General features: G+C 44.7%; 1 protein-coding gene across 1 annotated transcript in view; it reads left to right on the top strand.

The window, feature by feature from the left end:
* The first annotated feature begins 1,879 nt into the window (after positions 1-1,879).
* Positions 1,880-11,750, top strand: part of HTR1E (5-hydroxytryptamine receptor 1E) — a 92,369-nt gene continuing 82,498 nt past the window's right edge. Inside the window, exon 1 of the mRNA XM_070377140.1 lies at positions 1,880-2,191. The gene's annotated coding sequence lies outside the window, so the exon portion shown is untranslated. The remainder of the gene's footprint in view (positions 2,192-11,750) is intronic.

Raw genomic sequence — 11,750 nt, 5'->3', positions numbered from 1 at the left:
GGAGGGGAGGGGAGGAGTTATTATGGGATTATATAAAATAATGTATGTGAAATTTTTGAAAATTGTAAAGCACTACAGAATTTAAAGAATCTAATATTGTATGATATCACTTATATGTGGAATCTAAAAAATACAACAAACTAGTGAATACAACAACAACAAAAAAGAAGCAGGCTCAGTGACGTAGACAACAAACCGGTGGTTAGGGGCAGAGGGGGTAGTGGCAACGTAGGGCTGGAGGGGTGGGAAGCACAAACTACTGGGTATAACATGGGCGCAGGGATATAGTGGACAACATGGGAAATATTGCCAATAATTTGTAATAACTGCAAATGGAAGGCAACCTTTAAGAATTAAATAATTTTAAAATTTTAATAATACAAAATATAAATAAAATCAAATTTTTAAAAGAATCTTTCATTCAATTAAAAATGAAAAAATTAATTTTAAAATGATAACTTATAAATACCATCTTCTTTGGCAGAAAAAAAAATCCTTCCATCCAATCCTCCTATTAGGCTTTAGTCCACATAAGCCCTTTCTCTTAGTTTAACAGGATTGACAAAAACAAATCACAATTCAAGACTTCAGTTTGTCAACTTTCCTTTCCCCTGCTCAGTGAAATTCTCCTACCTACCCATCACCCAGTCCCTGCTGATCCTGAGAGGCACTCCAGAAGGCAGGAAGAAGGGTACACATGCTTGCTTTCTGAGTTGAAGAAGAGGATTTCATTTGTTTTAGAAATGCCAAGCTATTGGGGGGCGGAAATCGCCTTCTCCGTTTAGCCACGAGGCTACACACAAGAAAGATAAGCAGTAAGGCAAGTATTTCGGGAAACACAAGGGTTGTCTGCAGAAGTTCCAATATCCTTTCAACGTGAAGATTATAACAAGCTGTCCACAAATCACATTGTCTATGTAAAATTGTCTCTTTCATTTCGTTGCTTCCTTGTCTCCTCTGCCATCTGCGAGGGTTGTGGTTCAAATAATTTGATTTTACCCCTGAAATATGGAATCAACTTATATAAAGCCTCATGGGTTCAGAGCCACCAAGGTTCCAGACAGGAGATAACCAACTAGCCCTAGGGAAGCTTCCTTCAGCAGCAGCACCAGGATTCCATAATGTCCCTCCCAAGTAAATTTCTCTGGCCTTGCGGCAGGTGGGTACTCCTGGAACATTATGAAGATCACGAAAGCTCCTGCCAACCCGAAAAGTCAGCTCCAACCCACTCCCTTCTCCTTTTCTTCTCTGCCTTCCCCCATCTCTCTGCCCCTTCCACTTTTCCCCATCCCAATTTGCCTCCACTACTTCCCCACCCTCTTCTTCCCATCCCTCTCCTTAAAGCATCCTGTAGATGTTGACCGAAATTTTCCCCTTGAGGACATCTGTGTAATAATTCACCTCCAGAGGGTTTGCCTCTGGAGAGAGACAATGTCCGCAGAAAGACAATGTCCGAATCTGCCAACTCCTTTCTTTTCCTCTGTCTCCCAACCCAGTCTGGCCACAGGAGGGGAGAACGGGGTCTGCTTCTCCTGGGCACCCACTAGCCACCGCCAGCAAAGGGCTTAAGAGGCCGGACCCTCGTCCACTTCCCCCACCCCCATAGGCCAAGTTTATAGTGTGGCCAGCGCTGCCCTCTAGCGTTGGCAAGTGGGAGCCCTGGGGCGCCATCAGCTCCAGAATTTCTCTTTTACAGCCTAAGCAAGACCTGAAGAACCTCGGGGCTCCGAGCCCCTGGTTCTCCTCCACCACCACTCTCCGCATTGCACCCCGGCCCACCTTTTCACCCCACCCACCCCGTTCTCGGTTCAAGGGTGTCCTGGAGGGCTGTAACCTACCGGTCGATTTAACAGACTGCCCCCTGTTCCTGCTCCTCCTCCTGGTCCTCCCCGCTCTCGCTCTCGCTCTCGCCGCCTCTCCCAGTCCCGGCACCCAGACCTGGCGGAGCGCAGCTCCTGCCGCCCTGCGCGCCGCGCTCCCGGCCGGGTCTGCCGCAGCCCGGGGGCACCGCGCGGGCAAAGGGCGCCGAGGGGCCAGCGCACCGGCTCGGCGAGCCCTGGAGCCGGGTGCGGTGAGAAGCGGCGCTTTGGTAACGCTCGGGAGCAGAAGGAGCGGCTCGGAGTGAGACTTCTGGAACCAGAGGACGCCCGGGTTCGCCCAGGGCGCGGCGGCTGCGCGCTCCGTCCACAAGGTGAGGGGCGCACGCCTTCCGAAACGCCCTCGGCTTTCCCTTGACCCCGTCTCCGGGCAGGGGCTCCGTTGCGGGCTGGCGGATTTCTGCCTGGTCTTTGGTTCAAAGGCGGCGGGGGTTGGGAGGGCAACGACTGGGGTCGCTCGGGCGCCGTGCCTGCCTCCAGAATTCTTTGCACGGGACACGGTTCTCGGTCAAACAATCCCCCAAATGTGTGAAACCTGAATGTCGACATTGTGTAGAACTATGCTTGGAGAATTTTATCCTACTTCCTTGCAAAAGGATTTGAGCAGCTTAAAAATTAAATAAATTGTGGGAAAGGGGTGCTTGGAGGAAAAAAACTTGCATGGAAATTCCGCGGAGAGGGCTGTGCTGCGGGGACCGCGAGACCACGAGGGAGGTGCAGAGCCCACGCTCATGGGAAAACCTTTGATGAGAAAGGACTGCACTGTTGCTCCAGCGGTCAGAAAATTATGATGTGCTCTATCCTGAGAAAGAAAATACCCGTGTGGGGAGGTGATGGGACTGACTCATTTACTTAAATTACCAAATACAGCTTGTAAGTGGGGACTGGGAAGTTTAGTCTTGAGCTACTTCCACCCAGTTCTGCAAGGTGAGAGACTGGCCCTCTACGTAGTGAAAATGAAAGGGAACTGAGGCTAAATGGAAGGGGCTCCTGCTCCTACCTCAAGATCAAACAAGGTTTTGCATTGTTAAAATATCATATACATTTTTTATGTGTTTCCGTCTGCGTCCAGTTTGGGGTAGGACCTTGTATTCAACCTTAGCCTGCTTGTCCTTGGCTTAGAAGGATGAGACAGAAGGTGTCAGCCTCCCAGGATGCTTCCTCCTAACCTTCCTTGTTGTCCTTCCATACTTCCTGCATCAAATCTCTAAGTCTGGGAGGGAATAATAGATGGTCAAGTGGATTGGGGGAGGGGTGTTTTCCCAAATAGTTCAGGGTCCTCTTACCATTCTTATCTTACTCCCAGCTCCACAGTAGTATATGTTCAGGTCTGAACTTGACATTGCTTCACAATATGTACTTACCATAGTTTCTACACTCAGATGCAAAGTGCTTGACCTTAAACACCCAAGGTGGACTTGTGAATCCAGGGCTTCCCTGAATTAACCCTTTTCCAGGGGCAGGAAGCAAGGGCCTGGGTCTGGCTCCCTGTGCAGTATCTTCCATGGAAAACATATTTGAAATACAGAGGAGATTATGCGCCAGTCTTTCTTCTCTTACTGGTGTACTTGTTTTCCTGCTGAATTAAATGAGGTGACACTGTCTTCAACAAACGAATGGAGGTGTCTGAAGCCAACTTAGCAAATGCAGGAAATATATCTGCCTGTCTTTTTCAGCCCCCAGACCACAGAAATGTGAAAATGAAGCAGGCCTCCTAAATGGGAGGCCTAAAACTAAGTATTTTGCTAGTATTGTAGTATTGCTAAGTACAGCTAGAATTGCTAAGTATTTTGCTTATTTCTAAAATTGCACAGCTCCTCCACAGCTAACCATTTTTATGCATAAGAGTGGAAGAAGTACTTCTGCCCATGTATTTCATCACTAGAGAGCTACACAGAGAAGTTCATTCAGATCCTGATTCATTGTTGTTGATCGAACTTACCTATTATGTCATCATCACCTGATGTGGCTGTTGAAGCCCAAGGGTTGCTGCAGACCTCTGTATAGATTGAGACATCATGAAAGAGCTGAAATGGAGCTCAAAAATAATGCAATCAAGGCTCAGATCCACAGAGTCTTGGCATAAATGCATACCCAAACATTCCTTTAGGTGATCATTGTTCCTTTGGGGAAGATTTTGAGGGATGAAGACTTTACAGACTATTTTCATACTAAAAAGTATTCAGAAATTGGCCATTTATGTCAACCAGCTGACAGATTTAAAATTCCATGTGAATCAACATAGAAAACTCAAGCTTTCCTTCTCTTCTCTTTTCCTGCCCATGGTAACTTTACACAGGGTGTATTCCCAGACCAGTACTCCTGGCACTTTGTTCCCTTGGACATATGTTGAAACCTGAGCCACAGCCTCCTTTGCAACTGGCCCTGATGTCACTTTTGTTAACCTTTCTGGTATCTGTTCAAAACGTCTGCTCACCATTTCTTCTTATTGATGCCTGGTCAGCATCAATCATGTAAATACTATTATATCCCTTTGAGGAAAATAACCAAGTCAAGACAAGTCAGAGATTCTCAGTGATGGTACCTAAGAAGAAACAAAAATCTAGGAAACATCTCTAGCCCAGGTGACATTGCACTACTTCCATTTCCTGCTATTTGATGAGATACAGTGAAGTGAGCTACATTACTAACAGCACCTTGTCCCCATCTGTCTCAAGCACCTCCTCATTGACATTTTAACAGCCCCCTCCATCACCTTCAAGATCTCCCAAGGCTCAGATAGAAAGTAGAAAACCTCAGGCCCTGACTTGCTGGGTTGATGTTGTTGTTTAGTCGCTAAGTCATGTCCAACTCCTTTGTGACCCCCTGGACTGTAGCCTGCCAGGCTCCTCTGTCCATGGGATTTCCCAGGTGAGAATACTGGAACAGATTGCCATTTCCTTCTCCAGGGGAATCTCCCCAACCCAGGGATTGAACCTGGGTCTCCTGTATTGGAAGGCAGATTCCTTACCACTGAGCCACCAGGGAAGCCTCTGACCTGCTGGGTTATCTTGGCACTAACCAGGCATCTGATTTCACCTTTACACATGGGTTGTTTTTTCATTTTTATGTAGTCTTTCTTGGAATTTTATTTCTATACTATCCTTTAAAAGTAGAAGATTATAGTCTAATATTTTTACAGAGAGGGGACGTCTCTATTTCTGGAGGCTTATTTACATGAGAAAATAAGCTTGAGACTACTCAAGATGTGAATTTCAACCAAATAAGGATTTACTGTTCATACCACATGTTTTCAGGGTCATCTCAAGATAAAGGTGAATCTGGGCCTCTTATGCTTTATGCTCCTTTCTGCTCCACCTCCCACATTTTTATGTGTGGGAAATTATATGAACATGAATTGCAGGGAAACACTGAAGATGAGAATACTATAAGGATAGGGAGGGGTATAGATGACTGGATAGAGAAGAGAAAAGGGGAGAATGGGCAGTGGCTCTTTAAAGCATCTGACTTTGCCCCTGAGTTATTTTCTAAAAGTACTGGGGATCCTAAAACATGGGTCCAGTCATCCTTCCAAAGTCTTGTCTTCCTAGGAATGAAAATACTTTCATCAACATATCCCATCACCTTGTCATAATTTGGTGTTCATCTCCCCATTTTATGGATTAGGAAACTGAGACCAGAATTTATACAGCTCATTCAGTCAATTACCACATCCTAAATCACAATAAATTGGAAAAAATCTTTGAAAATTCTAAACCAGTTTGATTCTGATTTTATTTTTCATTTTTAATTTATTTTTTTATTTGTTTCATCCACTGGTTCGCTATGGTCCTGGTGCTAATAGATTTTAGTTCTTTTAGTTCTGAAAAATGCACATCAGCAGAGGAATACTTGTAATAGATTTGTTGTTAGAGCTGTCTCCTGGTGACCAGTTCTCAACACATGCAGCTGTAGGATTAGGAAGACAAAATCCTTTTGAAGAACCTGTGAAATCCAGTCCTTATACACATGGATCATTTTATGTTGTAAGAGGAATGAGCATCTCAAGATTCAAGTTATCAGTACAGACCAGATGGAAGGTCTTTTATGAAATCTGGCTTGAGAAGGAAAGCATTTTTATAGTGAGAAGGTAATATTTTGAAAAATAGCAACCAATAGCAGCAGCAGCAGTTTGAAAGCTCTCAGATCCTTCTAACAACCCCATCTACCTAAAGTGACCAGGTAAAGTAAAACCAGACCCTGGACAATGTCTCTCCTTATCTGCAGCCATTTTTTATCCCTTTATCATAGTGGGCATATGGTGATGTTTCCAAAGAAAGGATCTGACTTAAACATGAAAGAATGGGTTTGGTTGGGACAGCTTGCCCAAGAATGTCAAATTTGTGTCAAGATCTGTATTCTTGGGAATCAAAGACAAGCCACAGTACCTTTTTGGAGTAAAGTCCACTGAATGGATAATGAGATTCATAGGCAATACCTTCCAGAAAATGACTTCAGCGACAATATTCTAATAATGTGCAGAGTTTTCATAAGTCCATTCGTAGATGGTAGAAGGGAGAGAGGAGGAAGGAACTATCACGAGTATCTGCTATGCTTCAGGAATTGTGCTATGAACTGCACTTATATTCTTTTATTCAGTGCTAACAAAGACACTGCAGTGTAAGCATTATCAACCCCACAGTTCATTCATCTAAAAACTGCATTTGTCATCCAACTTCCAGACCTACTGTCCTTTTCAGGAAGCTGCGAAAATCCAGAGTAGAGTGAACACACACAAGGGGAACCACTAGAGAAAAGGTCTGAAAACTGTGCTGGCCAGTGAATTTGGGCTTGACTCTGTAGGCCTGGGGAGATCATTACAGGATTTTTTAATGAATTTATCATGAATAATATACATACAAAAAGTGTACAAATCGTAAGCATTAAGCTCAGTGACCTTTCTCAAAGTAAACATACCCAGGTAACTAACCACCACCAAGATGAGAAACAGAACATCCCCATTACACAAATCCCCTTTCTGTCCCCACCCTGTCACTCCTTCACCCTCCTCCCTAAATGAAGCCACTACCTGCCTTCCAGCATCATAGATTATTTTAAGCTTTATAGATACAGAAATCCCACAGAATGATTTCTTTTGCAATTTGGCTCAGTCTTACATTTGTGAGATTCATTCTTGTGGACGGTGATAACAGTAGCTTGGTTACTTGTAGTTGAAATTGCATTGTATTATATGAATGCCCTGATGCTGGGGAAGACTGAAGGCAAAAGGAGAAGAGGGCAGTGGAGGATAAGATGGTTAGATAGCATCTAACTCAGTGGATGTGAGTTTGAGCAAACTCCAAGAGAGGGTGAAGGACAGGGAAGGACTGCGTGCTGCAGTCCATGGGGTCACGGAGTCAAACACGACTGAGCAGCTGAACAACAATAGTCACAGGTTAATTAATTATTCTACTGTTAATGGGCATTTGAGTTGTTTCCAGGTTTCTAAACCTGGTGAATAGTGTTTCCTTTCACCAAGGCTGAGAACACAGGAGAATGAGTTAGAGCGCATTTGTTGGCTCTCAGAAGATGAAAAGAATTGCCCAAACCTGTGCTGCTGCCACAGATACTTTTTCCCCTAGCTCACCCATGTCCCTTCCTCTGTCCCAGCACCCCTCACACCCCGAATTGTAATGAGTAGTCACCTAAAAGGGAACATGAACTACTTCATATTTCCTGAACTGGTGACCTATGAATCATATGCTTTTTTCCCCTTAATTTTACCTCCTTTTGGCAGCACAATTACAAAAAAAAGGAAGGAGATGATGAATCAGCTAAAACTTTCTTGCAAGACAGAATTCAGGGCAAGAGAATGGAAATAAAGGAAACAGAATGCAGAGGGCCTAGTCTTGTTCTGGTAGGTTTAGGGAGACTGACCCAGTTAACAAAATGCAGAGAGATGCCAACACTTTTTAAAAGACTGACACTATCTAACAATGCAGTTGGGCCATGGATGGAGTGTGTGCTGTACTCTGCATTGCTAGGGGCATGTCCTAGGCTGGGTTCTCCAAGAAACACACCCTGAGATGGGGTTTATGGTATAGAATATGTATTAGGGAATGCCTGGAGGGGAACACACCAAAGGAAGGGCAGGAAGCAGGGTTAGGCAAGAGGAGAAGTTGAACTTCGGTGTGGGCCCCTGGGTGGGGTGAGGGTGGGCCGAGGGGTGTCTGAGCATTCTAGAATGATCTATTAGAATTGTCCCAAGCTGGGCCATAAGAGTCAGGCTTCCCAACTCTTCTTCCAGCAGTAACCAAGAGTGGCTGCCCTGAGAAGGGCCCAACTCAGCAGTCTGCAGCTGAGGTCATTCCTGAAAGGCTGACCACTCAAGGCTGTCCTGACCCAAACCCAGCATCCAGGTCACAAGCCCTTTCTTTTTTTAATTTTTAAAAGATTTTTTTATTGGAGTATAGTTGATTTGCAATGTCATGGGCAATGGTACCCCACTCCAGTACTCTTGCTTGGAAAATCCCATGGATGGAGGAGCCCGGTAGGCTGCAGTCCATGGGGTCGCTAAGAGTCGGACATGACTGAGTGACTTCACTTTCACTTTTCACCTTTATGCTTTGGAGAAGGAAATGGCAACCCACTCCAGTGTTCTTGCCTGGAGAATCCCAGGGACCGCAGAGCCTGGTGGGCTGCCGTCTATGGGGTCACATAGAGTCGGACACAACTGAAGTGACGCAGCAGCAGCAGCAGCAGCAGTTAGTTTCAGGTGTACAGCAAAGTGAATCAGTTATACATATACATATATCCACTCTTCCTTAGATTCTTTTCCCATTTAGGTCATTACAGAGTATTGAGTAGAGTTTCTTGTGTGGGTGTGCTAAGTCACTGCAGTCGTGTCCAACTCTGACTCCATGGACTGTAGCCCGCCAGGCTCCTCTGTCCACGGGATTCTCCAGGCAAGAATACTGGAGTGGGTTGCCATTTCCTTCTCCAGAGGATCTTCCTGACCCAGGGATCAAACCCGCATCTCTTATGTCTCCTGCATTGGCAGATGGGTTCTTTACCACTAGCGCCAGTTATCTATTTTATATATAGTAGTGTATACATGTCAATCCCAGTCTCCCAATTTATACCCCCCCAACCGCTTACCCCCTAGTAACCATAAATTTGTTTTCTACATCTGTAATTTTGTTTTATAGATAAGTTCATTTGTACCCTTTTTTCTAGAGTCCACATATAAGCAGTATCGCATGGTATTTCTCATTCTCAGTCTGACTTGACTTCACTCAGTATGACAATCTCCAGGTCCATCCATGTTTCTGTAAATGTACAAGCCCTTTCTCAAAGGAGGGATCTGAACAGTGTGGGTCTGTATCCATTTAGGACATTTTTTATATGGACTCTATCTATAGAGGGTTAAACGAAATAACTTTCCAGGCCCCTTCTAACTGTGAGTTCTGCATTGACTTTTTTCATTATACCCAGGTTTCTAAGCCACTGAAGAACTTCCAAAGTGTAACTAATTTGCCATTTTGCCTCTCAGTTCTCCTCCCCGCCATTTTGGCAAGTAAATACATCACTTAAACTACTCAAGGCAGATGGGTGGCCAGACTCCTATAATATAAAATTCTCCCCTTGATGCAGAAAGAAGGTGGGGAGTGTGTACTGCCAACTGTCTTCAGGAGTAACCTTTTAGATGATCATAAAGGAACTCTGTGTGTGCATAATGGTGATACCTGTATTTAATGCTTGAGAAAGATGTTGCTATAACTGCTCCTTTGTGACTGGACCTGCATGATGACAAATACAATGGAAAAATCACCCATGAAAACCTCTCCTTACTATCTCTGCCTGTTCAACTCAGTAACACGCTATGCTGCAAAGGGGTGTTGACTGTACATTGTTGAGAAGGCACCGGCTAATATTTGTCAGCTTGAACAACCTCTCAGAGCAGATTTTGCTGGGGAAACCCTGCTCCCACACCAGACACAGCAGCCCTTGAGTTGGACACTCTGCCTCTGACCTCGTGATGTGTTCCATCGTTCCCTTTAATGTCAAGACTGCTGCTCTCAGTTTTCCCACAGCTGTATTTAGTGAATTCCTAGCAAGAGCCTCTCCACAGCACTTTTCTGATCCAGAAAGGGCAGAATTACAGTCTGCATCCATCTGAGCTCCTTTCCTGGGTGCTATTTGCTTTTCTTCCCTCAGGTTGGTTTCCTTTCAAAAATAGTTTTAGTGCCTGCAAAAGCATCATTATAAAAGAAACAGTCTGTTAAGAAAATGTCAATAGTTTTTATGGACTCTGTTGCATTCGTTTTCTCTAATACCCTTACTGCAGTTCTCCTGTTTGCTTTTCTTGATGGCAATCTGATGCCTCCTCCTCCCTTATTACCTCCAACAATTTCTTAGACTACTTTAGACTTCAGGTGTCCTGTCGCTAACATGAGAATGACAATTCCTACCTCAGAGACCTATTGCAGGGAGTAAAGAAAGGGCAGTGTAACACAGGCTGTGAAGAAATGGAGGTATTATTACAATTAATGTTTTCATTACTATTCCTGTGGGGGTGTTGTGGAAATAACCTTGACCTAAATTTGGGGAAGAGTGTGGCGTGGGCCTTGTAGAAAGTAAAAAGTGGTGGATTTCCGACTGAATTCCACTGCACAGAACCCTGTGGGCAAGAATATTTCCTCTCGGGAATAGCATTGAAACATGTATATTACTGTATGTGATACAGATCACCAGTCCAAATTCGATGCATGCAACAGGGCACTCAAAGCAGTGACTGGGACTGCACAACCCAGAGGGATGGGATGGGGAGGGAGGTGGGTGGGGGGTTTGGGATGGGGGACACATGTACACCTGTGGCTGACTCATGTCAATGTATGGCAAAAACCACCACAATACTGTAAAGTAATTAGCCTCCAATTAAAATAAATATTCTCTTTTTAAAAAAGAATATTTCCTCTCTGGACTTCACAAATGGTCCACTGAGGCAGGAATTGTCATTCTCATGTTAGATCCCACATATATGTGATATCATACAGTATTTCTCTTCCTCTGACTTATCTCACTTAGCATAATGCCCTCCAAGACCATCCATGCTTACATGCTAAGTGGCTTCAGTTGTGTCTGACTCTTTGGGACCCCATGGACTGTAGCCCACCAGGCGCCTCTGTCCATGGGGTTCTCCAGGATAGAATACTGGAGTGGGTGGCCATGCCCTCCTCCAGGGAATCTTTCTGACCCAGGGATCAAACTCATGTCTCCTGCAGTTTCTGCGTTGCAGGCGGATTCTTCACTGCTGAGCCGCCAGGGAAGCCCCCAAGTCCATCCATGTTGCTGCAAATGGCAAAAAGATTTTACTGACTGACTACTACTACATTGTGTGTAGATATACCACATCTTCTTTATCCAATCATCTGTTTATGGACACTTAGGTTGCTTCTATATCTCGGCAATTGTAAATAACGCTGCTATGAACATTGGGGTGCATGTATCTTTTTTTCACTTTTTTCAGATATATAGTCAGAAGTGGAATTGCTGGGTCATATGGTAGTTCTATTTTTGATTTTTTGAGAAATCTTCATACCGTTTTACACAGTGCTGAGGCTGAAACTCCAGTACTTTGGCCACCTCATGTGGAGAGTTGACTCATTGGAAAAGACTCTGATGCTGGGAGGGATTGGGGGCAGGAGGAGAAGGGGACGACAGAGGATGAGATGGCTGGATGGCATCACTGACTCGATGGACGTGAGTCTGAATGAACTCCGGGAGTTGGTGATGGACAGGGAGGCCTGGCGTGCTGCGATTCATGGGGTCGCAAAGAGTTGGACACAACTGAGCCAGTGAACTGAACTGAACTGAACTGACACTGGTTTAAATTCCTACTTGCAGTGTATGAGGGTTCCCTTTTCTTCACAT

The sequence above is a fragment of the Bos mutus genome, chromosome 9 (genome assembly GCF_027580195.1).
Source record: "Bos mutus isolate GX-2022 chromosome 9, NWIPB_WYAK_1.1, whole genome shotgun sequence".
NCBI lineage: Eukaryota > Metazoa > Chordata > Mammalia > Artiodactyla > Bovidae > Bos > Bos mutus.
Note: the sequence above shows the minus strand (reverse complement) of the source record. Positions and strands in the feature narration are given on the sequence as shown.